Source organism: Grampus griseus (assembly GCF_964374135.1).
Source record: "Grampus griseus genome assembly, chromosome: 9".
Classification (NCBI taxonomy): Eukaryota; Metazoa; Chordata; class Mammalia; order Artiodactyla; family Delphinidae; genus Grampus; species Grampus griseus.
This window is the reverse complement of record NC_139003.1, coordinates 19,982,508-20,004,488: the sequence shown is the minus strand read 5'-3', so window position 1 is coordinate 20,004,488 and position 21,981 is coordinate 19,982,508. Positions and strand designations below refer to the sequence as shown.

General features: G+C 45.6%; 1 protein-coding gene across 1 annotated transcript in view; it reads right to left on the bottom strand.

Moving 5' to 3' along the window:
* PLXNA4 (plexin A4) overlaps positions 1-15,407 on the bottom strand; it is a 607,888-nt gene extending 592,481 nt beyond the window's left edge. Inside the window, exon 1 of the mRNA XM_082661365.1 lies at positions 15,331-15,407. The gene's annotated coding sequence lies outside the window, so the exon portion shown is untranslated. The remainder of the gene's footprint in view (positions 1-15,330) is intronic.
* Positions 15,408-21,981: the final 6,574 nt, after the last annotated feature.

Genomic DNA, 21,981 nt, shown 5'->3' with positions numbered 1-21,981 from the left:
CCGCGTACCGCAAAAAAAAAAAAAAAAAAAAAAAAAGGCCAGGGGAACAGTGGGTAAATACTTTGGGTCTAATTAAGTCTGACTGCATTATGAAATGGAATCAGTGTATTCAACTTTTTACATTTTGAAATTCCAAAGTGATCCTATGTTCTTCATCAGCCACAGAGGATGACCCTTTGCATGTGGAGCGTACAAACTGCTCTCAGCTCACCAGCTTGTCAACCACAAAATAAACCAATTCTCAGGCACTGCGAAAGAAGCTGTGTCTTATGCCTTAACTTTCTCCCTCTGCAGCACCATCATCCTCTACCCTCGCGTACACGCAGGGGTCGTGGGCTCCCTTCTTTTCCCTTCTTGCATTTTCTCCCTTGTCAGTGGTTTTCAATCTTCGGTTCTCATTGAAATCACTGGGGAACTTTAAAAATCCCAATGGTTGGGTGCCATGTCCAGATATGTTGATTTAGTTGACTTGGAGAATGGCCTGGTGTCAATTTTTCAAGCTTCCCAGATGATTCTAATGGGCAGCTAAGGTTGCGAATAACTGCAACTAAGTGATCTCATCCAGTGCCTATGTTTTAGATCTCATCTATAGGTTATGACTTGCAAATTTAATCTCCTGTCTTGGGCTCTCTCCCAAGCTCCAGAATCATTCATTCAAACTTCTTACTGATACATCCACTTGGATATCTAAAAGGCTTTGCAACTTCTGCACATGTTGAAAGAAGAACTCTTGATTTCTCCTCACTTTTCTTCCAATTGTAGTAAAGTAACTAAAACCAAAAGCCTGGAAGCCATCCTTATTTTCTTCCCTTTCCTCACATCAAATTCATCATTTGGTTTGTTCTACAGCCAAAGTAGATCTCATATGCATTATGGTAGGCAGCTTCCAAGATGGTCCCCAATGATTCCCACTTCCTGATATTCATACCCTTGTGTAGTCCTCTCCCATACTGTCTCAGGTTGGTTTGTACAACCAATAGCATATGGCAGAGTTGATGATATGTTACTTCAGAGATTAGGATATAAAAAGACTATGACTTCCATCTTGTTCTCCCACCAGCACCCCGACTCTGAGGGAAGCTAGCTGCAAACTGCCATGTTGTGAATAGCCCTTGGAGAGGTCCATATGGTAGGGAACAGAAGCCTCTGGCCATCAGGCAGCAAGGGATTGAGCCTTCCAGCAACCACATGAGTGAGCTTGAACGTGGATTCCCCAGCCCAGTCAAGCCTTGAGATGGCCTTGAGGCGGCCTTGAGGCAGCCCCAGATGTAAGCTTGACTATTGACCCTGAGCCAGAGCCACTCAGACAAGTTGCTCCTAGACTCCTAGCACTCAGAAACTGGGTGATACAAGTGCTGATTGTTTTAAGTTGCTACATTTTGGAGTAATTAGTTACATAACAATAGATACTATACTTATACACATTTTTGTGTCTCCTGGCTACCGTGCTACTCCAAGCCACCTCCATTTCTTATCTGGGGCTAATGAAAGTCTCCCAGCAGGTCTCCATTTTTCCACTTCTGCCCTCCAACAATTTGTCATCCTCGTTTACAGTCTTCAAATAGACTTAGTTCAGATCCCTATCCTGTTTAACACCTTTAATGATTTCCTATTTGACTTAGAAAAAACCCAGTTCCCCACAATACTTCTTCATGATCTGATTCCAATCTGTATCTCCAACTTATTCTCATGCCTCTCTTCCCATTTCTTATTGTGTTGCAGCCACACTGGCTCTTCATTTTACACAAAGACCTTTGCTTTTCTTTTATGGTTAGATGATCTTGGGGGAAAGAGGGACATTTTTAATATTAAGAGAACAGGATTCTGGTAACATCACTCAAAACAGAAATGACTTTTTGCTACATCTCTGATAAGTGTTCGTCAAGCTTTGAGGCCAAGTAATGTAGCGTGGAAAAAGAATAGGTGCTTCTGCTTCTGGCAATATGTCGGGATAAACAAGGAGAGAATACCTTCCCAGTACAGAACAACTAAGAATTCTGGATAAAACATAAAACATATCTTAAAGTGTGGCCGAGCTAGCAGGAGAACAAGGAGTACAATCAGGGGAAATAAAGATAAGGAAGTACAATTCAATGGGGATAACTAAGCTACAAGGTCATTTTCCTTGTGGGAATCTCTGAATTTCCTGTTGGTCTAGGGCCATACATATAAGAGACTAGAGGAAAAAATCCTAGATCCCAAGCAAAATGGGACGTTTATTAACTGGGAAGCCTACAGGGTGATACCTTAGTTGCCCCATCAAAGATTTATCTGGCTCAGACTTGACCCTTAGAGTAGGAAAGTGGCAGGAAAAAAAAACATTCCCCTAATTTTTCCTACCACAAACTAATATTGATGAGGATTTAGGGCTGGAATTCACACCAAAAATAGAGGGTGCCAAACTTAGTTTAAAGTTGTCCTCGATTGGACAGTGCTCCAAACACCTGGCAGAAGAAACACAAATTCTCTCCAAGAAAATTCTCTCTGAAAATTCAACTCAGGCCTCTTGTTATTTTCAGAAATGAACAGCAAAATCACTAAATACGTGGAGTACAAGCCAATATTAGTAAGAGTCAACAGAAACAATAAATTGCAGAATCAGACTCATAGAGCCTGCAGGTATTAAATGATTAGAGAAAAAATTTTAATAAGTAGGTTTAACATGGTTAAAGAAATGAGGGAAATTATAGTAATCCAAAGGAGCAAAAGATTAGCAAAGCTGAACAAACCTATTTTAAAGAACCAAATACAACTTCATGAAATAAACACTACGATAAATGAAATTTAAAACACATTGGATGACTTAAACAGCAGGTTAGACACAGGAAGAAAAATGTACCTATTAGACTGGGGGAAACAGCTAAAGAATTATCCAGGATGCATCAGCCAAAAAGGTGAAAAATATAAATAAGATGTTAAGATACATGAATGAGAGAATGAAAAGATGCAACTTATGTATAATTGAGGTTCCAGAAGATGTAAATAGGGAGAAAAGAACGAAGAAATATTTGAAAAGAAGATGGCTTAGAATTTTCCATAGTTGACACCACTTCTCAGTTTCAGGGAATCTAACCTATTCCAAGCAGTACGCATCATAATGAAGCTATAGAAAACCAAAGAAAGAAGATCTTAAAAATAGCCGGTGGCGGGGCGGGAGTGGGGGGGTGAGGGGGTGGGGGGTGAGGGGGTGAGGGGGTGGGGGGTGGAGTGGGGAAACACTATTAAGGAACAGTGATTAGGCTGACAGCTGACCTCAACAGCAACAACGAAAGCCAGAAGTCAACAGAATATCTTCAAAATGCTGAGAGAAAATCGCTGTCAACTCAGAACTGTACTAAATACAAGCACTGAAACTATATTTCAAGAACAACAGGAAATACAGCATTTCCAGACATACGAAATCAGAGTTCATTCAGTACAATAGACCCTGATTAAAGGAATATCTGAACTAAAGGATATACATTAAGAAGAAGGAAAATGATATCGAAAAAAGGACAAAAAGAAAGAAGGACTGGTGAGCAATAAGAAAGAGTAAACTTGTATGTAAATAAAAATAAATATGACTATGAAACATAAGTATCTGATGTGTGGGATTAAAATAAAATCAAGCTAAAAAAAGAGAAAAAGAAAAATATTGCATTCATGGAGTTTAGTTTCTAATGGGGAGAAACTGAAAACCAGCAATCAGCAAAGTTTAAAGAAAAACAAAACAAAACAAAACAGATCATCCGAACAGTGACAAGTGCCACACAAAGAATTTAAATAGGATGATATGCGAGCCTAAGACGTGGGGCCACTTCAGACTTGGTGATGAGGGAAGGTGACATTTAAGCTGAGACCTGAATGACAGGAAGGAGCCAGACACATAAAGTCACAGGAAACAGAATTCCAGGCAGAGGGAAGAGTTAATGCAAAAGTGCCACATCTATCTGACTCAATTTCTCTGAGCTTCAATTTCTTCACCTATAAAATGGGGATAATATTTTCCTCATATTTGTTGTGAGGCTTGAATGAGCTTTTTAAAGTACTTTAAAATATCTGAATTATCATACATGATAATTTTATTGAGGCAGCCTAATTTCCTGTGAAGAATACAGATTTTAGACTAGCCAGACCAAGACTTAAATTCTTGGCCTGACAATGCCTGTGTGAACACTCTGAGATCCAGTGTCCTTAGATGGGAATGGTGTGCTTGCCACAAGGATTAAAGGGTGAAACATTCACACAGAGCCTAGTACTGTGCCTGGCTCAGAGAAGAACTCCATAACTATTAGTTTCCTTCCTTTCTCTCTGCTAAAATGTTACCTTTTCTGTAAAGGCTCCAATGGCCTCCTCATCCTCCACTCCCCGACTCCAGCCAGAAGTTCTCTCTCTTCTCTGCTTTCCCACTGTTCTTTATCTGTAAGTATCTCTCAGTGACTCCAATTTTTTTGTTTTTCCATTTCTCCCAGGGGTCTGTAAAAGTCATTCCACAGACTTTATTCTATCCATCTTTTACCCCTCACAGTACCTAACCTAGGATCTTGCATATCATAGGTATTTAATAAAATGTTTAAATGAGTGGAAGAATAAACATATGAATTAGAGTTGGAACATCACCACCACCAGGGAGCAGCTATTTCATAAAGCAGCTAATTGCATGGCTATTGCTGTTTAAAACTTTTCTCTCCATAGTGGCTGTATCAATTCACATTCCCACCAACAGTGCAAGAGGGTTCCCTTTTCTCCACACCCTCTCCAGCATTTATTGTTTGTCGATTTTTTGATGATGGCCATTCTGACCATGTGAGGTGATACCTCACTGTAGTTTTGGTTTGCATTTCTCTAATGATTAGTGATGTTGAGCATCCTTTCATGTGTTAGCTGGCACTCTGCATATCTTCTTTGGAGAAATGTCTGTTTAGGTCTTCTGCCCAGAAACTAACACAACACTGTAAAGCAATTATACTCCAATAAAGATGTTAAAAAAAAAAAAAAAACCCAAAAAACCTTCTCTCTCATATCAAGTCAAAATCTGCCAGTGGTAGATTTTCATACAAAAGGCCCCCAACAAATCACATCTCTGGTATCCATATATTGATACTGTCTCCTCCCACCTTGACCTTGGGCTTGGCCATATGACTCACTTTGGTCAATGGGACAAATATGGTGCAAGCAGAGGCTTGGTAAGTCATTGTACCTTGGGCTTGCCCTCTTGGATCACTGCCATCAACATGCAAGGAAGTCCAATTTTGCCTCCTTGAAGATGAAAAACCATATGGTCTGAAGGACCCAGCTAAACCCAGGGCCTTGTCAATTCACAAGAGGACTGTAGTCATATCAGCCCAGGCAAAACCAAAAGAAGAACCAACCAACCGATCCATAAAATTATGAGAAATAATAAATCATTGGATTAAACCAGTACATTCTGAGGGTGATTTGTTATACAGAAATAGATACAGAAACACTTGCCCTCCTGGCAGTGCACCTCTCGGACAGAACCCAGTCCCATTAGTCTAGATGCTCTGCTTCCATCTATGCAGCAAAGTCAGTTCCATGTGGTTTTTTTGACATCTCCATCACTTGGTAGTTTGTATGGCACTCAGCATCATAAATCCCACCAGGCTTTTTCTCAGAAACTGTTGTTAACCCACATCTTCCAAATCCTACACATGAAACTTGATACATTTGAACCTATGTGTGGTTTCCTATTAAAATGATCATGATAGTTTTGGCCTATCGGGGGCTATCTAAAACTGAATTCTACATAGCAATGGACCTCTTATTGTTAAATTCAATGGTCAAGTCTCAGTCTTCATCTTATTGATGTATCAGCAGCATCTGACCTAGTTGATCTCTCCTTCTGGGGATGCTTTCTTTCCTTGGCCTCATGGGAATCCCTCTCTCTCGGTTCTCATTCTATCCCCTTGGATGCTCCTCCATCATTGCTGGGTCCTTGGATTTCTTCCCTTTTTTATATACCCTCACTCCCTAAAGCCATCTGTAGGCTGAACCACTCCCAACACTATTTCTCCAGTCCTAATTTCTCCCTGACTTTCAGATGCCTGTATCCAACTGCCTACTGAATATCTCTAATTACAGAATGTGTGTCTTATTTTTTTTTTTTTTTTTTTTTTTTTTTGCGGTACACAGGCCTCTCACTGTTGTGGCCTCTCCTGTTGCGGAGCACAGGCTCCGGACGCGCAGGCTCAGCGGCCATGGCTCACGGGCCCATCCGCTCCACGGCATATGGGATCCTCCCAGACCGGGGCATGAACCCGTGTCCCCTGCATCGGCAGGCGGACTCTCAACCACTGTGCCACCAGGGAAGCCCATGTGTCTTAAATTTAATCGATCCAAAATAGAACCCTTAGCTTTTCCCAAACTCCTCCCCACGTCCATAAATAGTGACTCTAGTCTCAATGTTCCTGACTGCTCAGTCCAAAATCTTTGGAATCATTGACTCTCCTCCCACATTCCATGTCTGATTGATCAGAAGATCCTTACAACCCTACCTTCAAATGTCTACAGAATCCTACCATTTTCACTACCTCCATCATGCACACCCTAGTCTAAACCACCACTGTCCCTAACCTAGACTATTAGAATAACTTCTTGTCTGGTCTCCCAGCTTCCACCCTTGACTCCCCACAGTAGCCTGTTCTGCATATGGTAACCAGAGTAACTGTGTAATTCCTAAGTCAATCATACCTCTCAACTGCTCAAAATCTTCCAGTGGCTTCCCATGTCACTGGAGTAAAATCCAAAGTCATGACCATAGCCAGAATGCTCTATGAGATCTGGCCTTAGCTACCTCTCTGACCTCACCTCCTACAATTCTCACCTCCACTCTCTCCACCACCACCACAAGTGGCCTTCTTGCTGTCGTACAAACGCTCCAAGCATACAAGACAGTCTTTGCATTGCTCTTCCCACGGCCTGAAAACACCATTCTCCTCAATCTTAGCTGGTGCTCTCTTCTGCTCAAAGTGCACCTTATCAGGGAGGCTCCTCTCTGAGATCAGTGATTACTCCCATCCCAAGCCACTTGGTATCTCTTCTTACCCCACCCGACACTTTGGTCCATTTCCCTCACTAGCATGCAAGCTCCACAGAGCAGATGCTTTGTTTCGTCCTTGCTGTATCCTCAGTGCTAGAACCAAACCCAGCCCAGCCTAGGTGTTCAGTATGAATAAATGAATTCACTATCTCTTCTAGCTTTGGACCATCGCAAATTATATATTTGTCCAAGAAATTTATATTTTTACATAGTCAAAAGGATACAACCAGAAAACAAGCTCTGTGGTACAAGCAGTGGAGGTCATAGTCTTAAAGATGAATAACACTAAGTCTAGATTATGGAAGACCTTGCATGACCATCCAGAACCTGGAGTGTTCATCACAGGAAATGGGATGCCATTAAAGGTTTTTAAGATTTTTAAGTGTAAACTGATAGAATCTGTCTTATAAATAACTTTTATTGCAGACATTTAAAAAATCCTACTCAGATCAATTTGGAAGCAACTTGACACTTTCCTTTTTTATTAACTGGATTTTAGAACGTGTTGACAAGTATCGTTCATTTTGAACAGTCCTAAGTAATTCTCTGGATCAGGGCAGGGACCGGCGGGTCATCTGCGAACAGATGCCTGCGGCTGTGAACAAATAGATTTTTGCATCTGGGTCTTCTGACCACATTTTACACTTATAACACATGTACTTCTTATCTAACACCTGTGCACAACTATATATAGCATACGAGGGATGGTGTTTTCATATCATACATGTAGGTTCTTGCCAGAGCTATCTTCCGAGCCAGGGAGTCTGAGAAAAAAGCTGAGGGAACAGAGTGGAAGTTGTACCACGCACACCAGACTCCAATGAGCTCACACGTGTTAACCAATACACCACCCGACAGCTGCCTGCTTTGACAGCTGCAGGGGAGCAGCCGAGACAGCAGGAGGCTTTGCCGTGTGGACAGGCTCATGGTTGAGAAGGGAGCAGTTGAGGCCACGCCAAGCATTTGGTCATTAACTTCCTCAAAGTCAAGTGGAAAACAACGGTGGCTGGAGCAGAGGCCCTGAGACACCGTCATCGTGCCTCTGGCCACAGCGGCCAGCACTCCCAGGGCTGGCGGGCGGCGCTCCGGGGCTGGGAAGGGCCTGCGGGAGGGAAAGGCAGAAGTGGCCCTTCCTTACTGCTGCTCCCAGAGAAGGCCTTCAGCATCCACCCACCCTGCAGGCCCTGGTGCTCAGGAGCTGGAACCAGAATCGGTTCCCTAATGTAACTAGGAGTGTTATTTACAGTTAGTTTCCCCCTAATTGAATTGTACCTGCCCTTGCTTCTAGTTTTCTCACCTCTCTTCCAGTACAGCATCGAATCCTTCATCCCTTGACACGCACTCACTCTCCTTCTCTCTCCCGTGCCCCCTCCCCCTCTCTCTCCCTGCCCTTTGGTCCTCTCCCCACCCTCCTCCCCTGCCCCTCCCCTCTCCTCTCCTTCTACTGCCTGGCTTCTCTGGGTGAGTCCCTCTCTGAGATCCCCTGCCCTTGCTTATTTATTCCTTACACCTGAGCCCAGATCTCTGGCCACACCAGCACTTCCTGTGTTACTGGTGCAAGGTTATGTATGTGGTTGATGACAGAAACAATTCATCCTAAGGCTAACTATTCTGTTGATGTGCAGCCTTTAGCAGCTGAGAAACCTTAAGAAGACTTACATACACGATACACCGACACACATGCTGAAGGAATTCAGAGAAGGGAGAGAGCTATGGCGGGTAATCTCCAACGGCCCCTCAGAGCAGGTGGGCTTTGAGTATTGAAGGAAGACTGAGTGGCCTGAGGAAGCTGGTTCTGGGACGCAGCGAGCTTAGAGTGCTGTGCGCTATCTTGGTGCTGGGCCCCTCCTCTGTGAATCGTGTTCAGGCTGGGGGCTGCGGAATGGTTTGCGGGAATTTGCTCAACTCCCCAGGTCACTCCCAATATTTGTCCCCTCCCATCAGAAAAGACACGAGGCCAGAGAGGGAGAAATCAACAGGTCTGGAGCAGCACACAGTTCCGGGTTGCCATGGCAACCCCCTTTCCACACAGCCCCCTGCCTCCTCACCAAATGTTTATCCCAGAGACACTCAGGAGACGTGGAATAAGCCCTTAGACCCTGCCCGGCCCCAGGAATACCGCCTCCCTTCCCTGCCCACGCGGGTCTAGCCATAGCCAGGGGCTGTGGAGGGGAGGGAGGGCACAAAGCTTCGTTTCAAGGAAAAGCTGGAGATGACCTTTCAGCTACAATTTCCCCAGTTTCCCTCACCTGAACAGCTGAGTGGTACAGGGCTGGGGAGCTGTGATTTCAGGAAGTTGGAAAGAACAGGAAGCCATAAAACCCATATATATTAAAACCTACACATTTTACAGATTAAGAAAACTGAGGCCCAGAGAGAAGTAGGGGCAGAATATGAACCGAAACCATATTTATCTTATAGCTTATTTTCATTCTTAACTATTAAGTAATTTTTTTTAAAGGCTCAGTTAAAGACATTCTTTCATTACAGGGAAGAAGACGTAACTAGCTTTTTGGATGGTACCAGGAGTGTGAACTCTAAAATAGTTACCAAAAAGATGGCTGAATAAGACTGTCCTTGACCTTCATATGCGAAAACCTAGGCTTCTGGGGCCCATTTGGGTTCTTTCTCTATTCCAAGTCACTTTTACCTCAGAGCCTACATGGATTGGTAAAACTGATTTTTCTCTCCATCAGGATAGCTTTAAAAGTCACTGGTCAAGGAACAGTACTGCTCTTCATTGGTAAGATTCATATTTTATTATTTACTTATTACGTTTCACAGTAGTCCTAACATAGTTCTATTTACAACCCTGAGGCCAAGTGTAGCACACCCGAGAGCAATGACGCATCCGTGACATCACAGGTAAATGGACAACAAAAGTCTGTCCCTGTGCCTCTCCAATCATGGAAACTTACCTAGTTAACTCATTGTCCTTAGAAGAGGGTATTTTTCCCAAATGGAAGGCAAGTCATTTAGGCAGGAGAAGAGTTTTTAAGTTCACTGATGTAACATTCCTTCTGTTGTGTTCTCCATTAATGAAAGTTTTTCTTTTTTTTTTTTTATATTGGAGCATAGTTGATTCACAATGTTGTTAGTTTCAGGTATACAGCAAAGTGATTCAGTTATACATATACATGTATCTATTCTTTTTCAAGTTCTTTTCCCATTTAGGTTATTACAGAATATTGAGCAGAGTTCCCTGTGCTAAACAGTAGGTCCTTGTTGGTTATCTATTTTAAATATAGCAGTGTGTACACGTCAATCCCAAACTCCCAATCTCTCCCTCCCCCCACCCTTCCCCCGGTAACCGTAAGTTCATTCTCTAAGTCTGTGAGTCTGTCTGTTTTGTAAATAAGTTCATTTGTATCATTTTTTTTTTAGATTCCACATATAAGCGATATCATATGATATCTGCTTTTGTCTGACTTACTTCACTTAGTATGATAATCTCCAGGTCCATGCATGTTGATGCAAATGGCATTATTTCATTCTTTTTATCCATTAATGAAAGTTTAATTATTAACATCTGGCATTTGAAGAAATCAGTCCTGCATAATGGCACTCTTCATTTCCATTCATTCTTTCCTCTCTTTGGGGAAGCTCACTGTCGAGCTTCAGCTTAGATCTTTCATTAGCATTTCTTATGAGGTTCTGGAGATTTTACAAGCGAAACTGATAACTTCTTAAACTTTTATGCAAATAAGTACTCAGAATGCTTGCCATGTTTAGTCACTACCATGCTGACAATTAAATCAACTCTACCATTTTCATAGGGTCACGGGAAGTCTGGACATTCAGTGACTGCAGTGAGCGTGCAGAAACTTAGAGCCAGCATTTTACAACATCAAAAGCACTTTCCAAACATTTGCTCATCTTATGATAATCTTCTCCAGATCAGCTAGACTGAGAGATACAAACAGGTCTGTGTCTTGGCTATATTCCAGCCCTGGTCCTTATCATAATGCCTGGTATGTCGGAAAGGTTTTGTCAGTTTGGCTGAATGAACGGATGCCTTCCCTGAACCATTCAGTAGGTAGCTGGTAAGTATCACAGTCTGGACATAAGGACAAATCTTTGGCTACCAATAAGCTTTCCAGGCTCCTAGTAGACCATTACCTTGTTAGAAAAAAAAAAAAGGGGTGGGGGGGTGTTAGCACCAGCAGCCCTTTTTGGGGGAGGGAACAGTAGGAAAAATGGAGTCTGTTGTTTGGTTTACAAAGAGTGTAAATGTCCCAGCTGGCAGATCTTAGGGATCATTTACCAGATACAACATGGTAACACGTGAAGATGGAGCCAGAAACATGTTAGGCCCAGGCCCAGCACTGTTCTTGCTGCCTACTTTGCACTGTTGCTGTGAGCATTAAATGTGCTGATGGTTATTTTTACGTATTGCCTTGGCTAGGCTGTGGTGCCCAGTTGCTTGGGTGAACATCAGTCTAGATGTTGCTGGAAAGCTATTTTTCAGGTGTGATTGATATTTAACTCAGTAGACTCTGGGTAAAGCAGATCACCCGCCATATGTGGGTGGGTCTCATCCAATCAGCTGAAGGCCTTGAGAGCAAAGACTAGATTTTCTGAAGTTCTCCTCAAGACTGCAACACACAAAATGTGCCTGCGTTTTCTAGTCTGTTAAGGAATTCAGACTCAAGACTGCAGCATCAACCCTTCCCTGAGTTTCCAGCCTGCTGGCCTTCCCTACACATTTCAGACTTGCCAGCCCCTGCAATCATATGAGCCAGTTTCTTAAAATCTCTCTCTCTCTAGATAGATACAGATATAGCTATAGCTATACATATATATAGATAAATGGTATGCACGTGTGTGTGTGTGTGTGTACTACTGGTTCTGTTTCTATGAAGATCCCTGATTAATATAGTAAGTCAAGCCCCAACCCAGCCCCTGACAGAGAAAGTACACAAATGTACATTCTCTTTCATTACCTTCCCTGAATCTAGCTCCATCTTCCTATCAAACATAGGAATGCCTGCCTGCAAGATGCCAAATGGGGCAAAGATCCAGCGACATCAGTGACCTTCCCAAAGTCGTGACCAGCCCATAACAATGTTAGGATCCAAATCTCCATCTTCTGACTCTTCATCTGTTTCTTCCTCTCCTTCCTGTTACCAACCCACCTTTCCATCCCTAATCCACCCAGATGCTATGCTCATTTAACCCTAGAAATCAGAGGTCCCCTCTGGCAGGAATGGAGCACAGTCACTGGGGTCCACCATTACACTTTAACCTTGGATACTGACTTGGGATTTCTCTTCATCCTGGCACCAGAAAGCATTTCAGTGAGAGCTCAGCTATCTCAGTTTGTATCCACACTTGAAGCCCGTCACACAGTGAGCTGGGCCCATAGCCAAGTATCACTGCTGTGACATCTGCCTCTAAGAGCCTGTGTCTCTAGCACTTTTTTCTTGATTTTTTTTTTGTTTATGTTCAACCTGTGTGTCTGTGGTCAGTTAGCTCAGTCACATAGCCAGTGTTAAAAAAGACTCATATAGTGAAGGATTCTACTCTACTGTATAATTACCAACTGCAAAGTCTGGGGGCACGGGTGTCCCAAGACCACCCTGAGGTTCAATAATTTACTAGAAGAACTCATAGAACTCACTGAAAGCCGTCATACTCACAGTTATGGTTTATTACAGCTGAAGAATGCAGGTTAAAATCAGCCAAGGGAAAAGGTGCATAGTGCCGAGTCGAGGAAAGTTCCAAAGCAGAGCTTCCACGGAGCTGTGAATAGCGTTAACTGCTCCCAACAACGGTGTGTCCATACGCACAGAGCACTGCCCACCAGGGATGCCCACCTGAGCCTTGGCGTGCAGAGTTTCCACTGGGCTCCACGGCTAACTGCCATCATGGCTGACCCCTCTGGAGGCAGACTGGATACCACATGGCCCAAAGCCCTCATCGTAAACCACATTGTCCTGGGAGGCTCAAGGTCCCCAGGTAAAAGAAAGACACTCTTATCAAGTGCGACATTCTAAGGGCCTCGTGGTCACTTCCCAGTAGCTGAGGGCAAAGTTTAGACCCTTCTTTGGGCAAGCTTCCTTTCTTCACTATACACCCCCTTTCCCCGGCACCCATGGTGCGTCGGGGGTGCCACTCAACTCTGGAGTAGTCTACAGCCACCTACCACATTCCTAAGTCTGACTTGTCCTTTGGAAAGGAATGTTTCTTGTCTCAGGGGACCAGGAGAGGGACTGGGGATGACTCCATGCTGGCCATCCCTACTGTGGACATTTAATGGGATGGCAGGTCACTGTGAGGTCCACCAGGGGGTGCTGTGGCTTGTCCCTTGGCCTTCTTCACGGGAACACTCAGACGGGGGTTAGCCCAGAATCCTTCCTGTCCCAGTGAACTAACCAACTCATTCCTTTCTGCCTGTTATAACCCCAGCTCAACAGACAATGGCATCCTCACTCATTTAAAAATGCCTCTTCTTTCAACTGCCTAGCTTTCCACATTTCTTATGTCAGAAGTAATCCACCAATATGGAAAATCTACACATTACTGACATGAAGTGGCAAAACCACTTAAGTTTTACAGGTGAAGACCCCAGAACACCTTGGGGGCTCAACACAGGCACCCCTTTTCCCACGTGTAAGGGAGAGAATCCAGACTAAGAAGAAGACAGCTGCAGGGAGGAGGATTTTAGTCACATGAGAAAAGCCAGAGCTGATGGCAACTGAGACAGGTGAGGCGAGGGAGGCCGGTGGGTGAGCCATGTGCGCGGGTTCTGCCCTACAGGCCACACGCAAGCAGGTACAAACACCCCAAGGGTGGACGCTGGGCATTACTGGCAAGGTGTGTGGGCTCCTGCAGCCCCACCTAAGCACTGCCGGGCATCCTCAAGCGAACTTCCCCTCTACCTCAGGAACGGGCACCCAGGTGAGGTCACCTTCCTGGTGCCCTCCCTCCGTCTCACAACTCACGAAAACAGGACCTGCCCCAAGTCCCACCCTCCAGGGCCCTGGAAGGGAAGCAGCAAATCCACTTTGCTAACTGGAACTAAGGTGTTACAACCAATAAGATCAGCAAGCAACATCGTCCCTTTACCAAGGGCCCCAGTGCCTTCACTCAAAAGAGACCAGTGGCAGAAGAGACGTTCTCACTTTCATAAGTGGCTTCCTTGGCCTAGCACCAGTGCTGCTCACAGAAGCAAAGAGACTCAAAGCAGCTGACCAGCACAATACCTTTATGCCATCTCATGATCCTCCAAGAATCATGAAGACATAAAACACATTAAAGAGATTCTGTAAGGAACCTGGGCTTGCCATGTTTCAGATGTAGCAGAACCTGATTCTAGAAGCCTGGAGAGGCCAGCTTACCCCTGCCTTACCCCAGCTGTGTCCCTCTGCGGCAAATTGGGTCTCTCCTCCCTCTGTGTTCCCACAGAACCCCGCTTGAGCAGACCCAGCCCTTGTGTCCCTCTGCCTGGCATTATCCTGTGAATTCTGGGACAGGGAGGGGACCTTGTCTTTTTCACCTCTGAGTCCTCTAGGGCTTAACAGGTCAAAATGGAATTGCCAGCGCCCTCCCTGGGCCGCCCCAGCCCTGATTCTGATTCCCAAGCTATAGGAAAGAGGGCTGCCATGTTCTCACCTCCTGACTAGGTCAGGCCCACCTCCACTCACTTCTAGAGTGGGGAGAGCATGTGGGTGACCTAGGCAAAGGCCAGGTGCACAGCCCCCAGAAATAAAATGCAAACCGTGACAATCTGTGAAGACCAGATCTTCAGGATTGAAATCTCATCTTCCCAAATAGTGAAGGGGCCAGCTGATCAGAGACACCTGTCCCCAGGGGCTCCCTGACAGCTGAGTTCAACACTGTCTCCCCCCTATTATCATGGAGGTAGCAACAGTTAATATACAGGGGTCAGGAGGACCTGGCACAAGATTGAAATGTACTTTACACAGATGATTACCTTTCAGATGGTCCTATTCATCATCATAACAAAAACAAGCAGTTGACTGGAGTTCCATTCCCGGTTCTTGTGTCCCAGGGGCTGTGGACTCAGTCTTCCTCTGCCCCACCTCCAGGGACCAAGAACCAAAGCTAGACCTGGCTGCTGCTGAGACATGCCATCCACACTTTCATCTCTACTCTGTCATCGATTATCTGTGACTTGGAGCTGACTACCCTCTTCCCCTCCGATTACTTCTCTCTAAAATGGTAGTAAACCAACTCCCCAGAGGCGTCCTCTGGAGGAGCAAGGTGACACATGCCAGGAAGAGCCAGGCACACCTGCAGACGCAGCACGCACTATTTTTATGTCTTACCTGAAACCGACAGTCTCTCCACGGAGTCTGCTGTGTTGGCTTTTCTGCCCATAATATTTGTGGTCGGATCATGTCTGTATTTAAACCAAACACAATATTTAAGCCACCAGAAATAAGAAAACAAAGAGGGGAAAATTCCATCACATACGTTTTTGGGTTTTTTTTTAAGTCTATTCATCCAGATGGTGGTCATTAACAGGACCGCCTGTCTGCACCTGTTACTGTTTACGTAACAGACCCCACCTATAGGCATGCGCTCCGCAAGTTCTGGATGAGCCTAACAAGTGATGCTACAGGAACAGACACAACCTATAGCTCTGGGAATCACCATTTATTTCTTTGGTAGAGATAAGAATAGAGCTCTTGGTGCTACAGGGACCTGCAGAGTCAATGACAGCTTGGCCTGAAAGCCTCAGGCCCTCACATCCCTCCCTTTGATAAAGCTGCTTCCCACCCTGAACATATGTCCCTGCTTATAGTGAAATCAGCCCCATCAGCCAGTTGGTGTTTCCTAAAAATCCCCATGCCAGGGCCCCACTCGAGACCTACCAATCTGAATTCTTTGGAGAAGTACCTGGAAAAACATCTATTGGGCTGGCCAAAAGGTTCATTCGGTTTCCTCCGTAAGATGGCTCTAGTAATACTTAGTTGTCTTTAACTTCATCCGAAACAATTTTGTTAGATTGTATGTGACAGCTGTCATATCAATGTGCATTTTAAAAGAGACTTATCAAAATTAGTGAATTTTGGGGGAGCCATTTTAAGATTGAAGATGGAAGGAAAAAAGCAACATTTTCAGCATATTATGCTTTATTATTTCAAGGAAGGTAAAAATGCAACTGAAACTCAAAAAATGATTCGTGCAGCGTATGGAGAAGGTGCCGTGACTGATCAAACACGTCAAAAGCGGTTTGCGAAGTTTCGTGCTGGAGGCTCCTTGCTGGAAGATGCTCCGTGGTCGGGTAGACCAGTTGAAGCAGAGAGCGATCAAATCGAGACGTTAATTGAGAACAATCAATGTTACACCACGCTCAGCAGGCATGGCTCACGGGCCCAACCGCTCCGCGGCATGTGGGATCTTCCCGGACCGGGGCACGAACCCGTGTCCCCTGTATCGGCAGGCGGACTCTCAACCACTGTGCCACCAGGGAAGCCTCCGCATGTTTCTCTGATGACCAGGCAAAAACAGGTACAGCTTGGCTGGGAAGTTCTGATTCATCCGCCGTATTCACCAGCCATTGCACGTTTGATTTCCATTTATTTCGGTCTTTACAAAATTCTCTTAATGGAAAAAATTTCAATTCCCTGGAAGACTGTAAAAGGCACCTGGAACAGTTCTTTGCTCAAAAAGATAAAAAGTTTGGGGAAGATGGAATTATGAAGTTGCCTGAAAAATGGCAGAATGTAGTGGAATAAAAGGATGAATACATTGTTCAATAAAGTTCTTGGTGAAAATGAAAAATGTGTCTTTTATTTTTACTTAAAAAACGAAGGCACTTTTTGGCCAGCCCAATGTTTTAAACACCCATGTGATTCTGACACTGGGTTGAGCTTTGGGTCTTCTGGACTGAAAGAAGCTCAAGGCTTTGAGTGGAGACCTTGGTTCTGTTCCAGGCTTGGCGATAACTTCCTGTCCTTCCTGTATAACTCTGGGCAAGCCACTGTCCTCTGGGCCTGACGGTCTCTCAAATAAGGATATTGGACTAGAATAAGTGATTCCTGCTTGTGTTCCAGGAGCCCTAGGGTTTCCTTGGAGGCTCCAGAAGTTTCTAAATGGAAAGTGGTAGAAATAGAGTAGTTTGGGCTCTGGGTTCCCTGCCTCAAGAGTTAATCATGGGGCTGCTAAAAATCTATTGACAACGGTCTGACATTAAGCAAGAGCAAGTGGGAACATCTGCCTGGGATACAGGAAATACACAGCCCTGGATGTGTTCAAGGTGGCTTAAATGAGCATGATTATTCCAGAAATCACATTTTTAAAATGTGAATCCCTGAGGGAGTCAGGATTTGGACTGTGGGACCTTGAGAGTAGTTAGCACTTCATTTTTGGGAGCCGTGATTTCCTCATCCTTCAAAGGAAGGGGTAAAACTGGACTCCATTTAGGGGGTCTCACATTTTGCCATTCCAGCGGTGAACATGGTCTGCATTGCATCCACCCCCCTACACCGTGAGCAGACCCAGGTAGGACCTGTGCCTAGAACCAGGGTGAGTCAGCTGACCCCCCTGGGAACCCAGTGCACAGCCTTGACCTTATTACCATTTGCTCTGGAATGAACTGTCTTCCCAAGTGCATAAGCTGAAGCCCTAACCCCAAAAGGTGATTGTATTTGGAGGTAATTAAGGGTAAATGAGGTCATAAGGGTAGGGTTCTAACCTGATAGGATTGGTGGCCTTGGAAGAAGAGATACCAGCGAGCTCTCTCTCCACACATGCATGCACCCAGGAAAGGCCATGTGAGGACACAGTGAGAAGGTGGCCATCTGCAAGCCAGGAAGGGAGTCCTCACCAGAACTCGTCCATGCTGGCACCTGATCTCTGATTTCCAGCCTCCACTGTGAGAAAGTGCAGAAACTGTGAGAAAGTAAATGTCTGTAGTTTAAGCACCCCTGGTCTGTGGTATTTTGTTATGGCCGCCCCAGCTGAGACACCATCACACCATGACCAGTTGAGTTCTTCGGCCACGGTCACTTGAAGCAGCCCACAGCTGTGTGTGCGTGGCTCATTCTGCCTCATGGCAGCTACTTCACCATAAGAAAGTCACTTGCTCTCATTTAGAGTGTCTGTCTTTTCTCCCACACTAATATGCAAGCTCCCTGGGGGCTAGGGGCTTGACATCCTTTTTCTTTCTTATCTGCAAAACTCTCACAAGGTCGGCCTGCCAGATATTTTACCAGAAGAAGAAAGAGACCCTCCGAAGTTGGTGGCTCATGCCGGGTCCCACCGCATGGAGAGAGGACCCTTGGCAGGTGGTGCGCCTCCAATTTCTAGCTCTGGGTGTTTGCTATTGTGCTCTTTTCCTTTGGGGCCTCAGCTCAGTGAGGACCTGTTGATGGAGTGGCAGTGGGGAGGGAAGCAATGGCTTCCTGGTGCCTGACAGCTTCTTACCCTCCAGGACAGGCGGAGCTTAGTTCTCAGGACCCAGGAGTTGGGCATCCTTGTGCAGTAGGACTTGCAACACAAAAGGAGTGGATCCCCACGGTGGGCTGGGGAGGGGCTGGGCAGAGCAGAGCAGGTGCTTCTGTGTGTCTCTCCAGGAGGTCTTGTAGAGCGAGGATGCTGTCTGCCAAGTAAGAGAGGCCTGTGGGTTCTGGAGCACCAGGCATGAGCCAAGTTGATAAAACACAGTATTAATAAGGTTACAATTTTTGGGTTGGTTCCTATACTAATAAACACCTTAAAATTACTTGTCTACAGCATTTACATTTAACTAAGCTCTTTCAGAAACAATGTCATTTATTATTTACAACAACCCTGAGAGGCAGATCTTATCCCCGGTTTGCAGGCAAGCAAACAACCTCAGCTGTGATTAACCAAATTCACATGGTTTTTGAGTGGCAACATCAAGACATGAAGCCCTGTGTTCTATTCCATGTCCAGTGTTCTATTTCATCCTAGGTTTGCTTCACACAGAAATCAGGGTTAGCTACAAGCTACTTCTCAACTCAGTCCATGCCTTGGAATCTGTGCTATTGGCTTCAGGGTGTGAAGTAAGCCAGGTGAAAACCTGGATGGCTTGATGTAACGAGGTGCTTCCAAAATGGGGTTCCAGGGAACCCTAACTCCTAGCAACATGTTAAAACATCCTTTTTATTTTAAGTGTGGGGCTGTTCTACAAGTCAAGTTTGGGGAATGCTACATACAGTCTTTCCTTCCTAGGAAATTATGTTAGCACTTAAAGGCTCTGAAAAGTCCTGCAATAAAGAAGCTGGCATGCATTTAATTCAGCATTTGACAACACAACTAATTTTTCAGTCAGTGAAAAACGTTTTCATTTGACAGCACAACTAATAGCAGCATCTTGGTCTAGAGAGAAGGTGATGCAGGATGTAGAAATGTCAGTGGCTAAGAGAACAGGGGAGAGAACAATATGCCAGACATAAAGGATTACTGAATTGAAAGGAATTAAATGTACAGTCATTGTCAAATAAGCACGTTTAAATCCTCTCTTAAAACTTGTCACTAAAAATACTTCAGCTAAGTCTCTTTAAAGTATTAACTCATGTCATTGTTTACGTGTAAGTGTATTTTCACTTACAGGATTAGTAAACCAAACATCGATTGCTTTTTGTTTTTATTTTCTCTCATATTTTCTGTACTTTCTGAGTTTACAGATAAGAATCATTTATAAAGCAATTCAAAACAAATAATTTAAAATAATCTGCCACCCAACAGCTAAAGATTTAGGAAAAAGGGTGGACGCTGGAGCACCCAGGGAACAGAGGGGGAAAGGTCAACGTGTGGTCCACCAGGACCAGACAGAACTCAATAGGAGGTTTTTTAAAACCGAGAGTGACTGTGTAGGCATGGGAATGTAGGTCTTAGAAATGCAGATTTCTGGATAGAGCAGCGCTGAGACCCCAGGTCTGACCTCTGTGCGTCCCTGGGCAGACTAGAGACCCAGAAGAAGGGCAAAGACCAGAGAACCCAGGGGAGGCAGAACGAAGAGCAGGACCTAGTTCACAAAGAGGGAAGCGGGGAGCAGGGCAGCAGCAGGATTCGACTCTGTGGCCCTTCCATGGTAGATGGGGAGAGAGGTGTGTCGGACTAGCCGGAAACACACAGGAGCCTGGTAGTGGTGATGGGAGCCCAGGCTCAACCCTTGCCCTGTGCCAGGCACTGTTTAAAGAGCTCTGTGATTGATTCGTTCATCCTCACAACAACCCTATGAGGGAAGTTCTACATCCCCATCATAGATGGGGAAACAGGCAACATGGGCTAAACAGCTTGGTTGAATTCACAGAGCTAGTGAATGGCAGGCCCAGCATCTGTCTCCCCTGAGAGATATCCAAGGGCCTGTCTGCCTGGGAGGGCAGCCCCTCACGCCCCGCAAAGGGAGGAAGAAAGACACAGACATCCCCTGAGGGGTGAGAAGCCCAGCGTGGAGCCCAGTGCAGGCAAAGAAGGGGAGGGAAGTCACCTCCCAGGGCACTCAGGTGGTTCGCACGTCAGCAGGGCTGTGGCCCTCACGTCCTGGCCCCTCACTCAGGGCTCTTTCTATTTCTTGTGCCGCCTGTCAACTCGAGGTTGGGGCAGATCCATGATGAAGGCGGAGAGTGAGGTCTGGGGCACATGGGGAAGGTTCCCTGCTCTGCGGCGGGGCCCATCTGGGGGTCACAAGTGACGTGCTGAGACAGAAAGGCCACTGTGGGTTGGAGCAACAAGGAAGATAAACCCCTTCCCTGCCATGTCCTTCCCTTCTCTCTCCCCGAGCCAGTGACGGACTGGGCCCTGACACTGGCTCCTTCAGTGTTAAAGCATTTTGAAGCCTGATAAACCAAAATGCAAATAAATCATCTGGTGTGGGTAACCCAGAGCTGAAGTTCAGATGGTCTGATTAGCTCTTCAGTGACTCTGGGGGGCCTTGCTGGAGGACTGGAGCACAGCAGGGTAGCTGTGCATAGCACGAGGCCCACCCTGGGCAGGAGCAGCTCAGAGCAGCAGAGACATAGGGGCACCAGGAGGAAGGGGGGGACCAGAGACAACATGAGGACGACATCAAGACGTCCCCCCCAACGCACGCACACACACAGCCTTTGGGCAGCCCTGGCAGAGAAGGTGCCTCCTTGAGCCCAGGTGTGCGTGGGCAACCTGCTGATGCTGCGTGGGGGAGGAGCAGGGCAGGTGCAGCGCTCCCCTGTATCTTTTCTTCCACCTCCACTTTGCCCTAAGATGCTCCTTTACCCCACATGCCACCTTCTCCCTCTGATGGACTCCCTTCCCTGTTCCTGCTCCCCCTGGCTCCCCATTCCTCCCCTGCTGTCCCTACCCTCTGCCCTTTCAGGGAGGAGCCAGCAGAACAGGGCTGGCATTGATGCCCACAGCCAAGGGCTCGTAAAGCCGTGCTCACAGGTTCACTCACTGGCGTGAACACAGGTAAAACACCCAGAACGGTGTCTAGGCTTGGTAAGCACTGGGCCTTCTTTCTTTCCTCCAGGGCTCTGCCAAGGGCAGGAACACGAAGACACTTAACATTCGGCACTTTACAAAGGCTGAGGTGTCCCCCAGTGTCGTGTTGCTCCCAATTTAACAACCAGGAGAGCAGTGGGCAGCTGCAAAAGAGATGCTGCCAGTTCAAATCCGAAGTGGGTTCCACGGTCTGTTGGTTCTTTAGCTTCAAGGAAAGCTTCATGCTTTCCATGCTCATCTTTTCCAAAATGGCATCCTAGGCACCACTTCCTTCATCCCCAGGTGCCCTGGGAGGTAGGTATGGGCAGGGCATGGGTTGCAGCCTTACAGCACAAGGCTAGAAAGTGGGTCTGAGTTATTTTCCACTGTTCCAAAAAAAGATTACACCTGTCAAAGGATGAAATTAGACTTCCTCACCCCGTACACAAAAATTAACTTAAAATGGACCCTAGACCTAAATGTAAAAGCTAAAACGATAAAACTCTTAGAAGAAAACATAGGAGTAAATTTTCATGACCTTGATT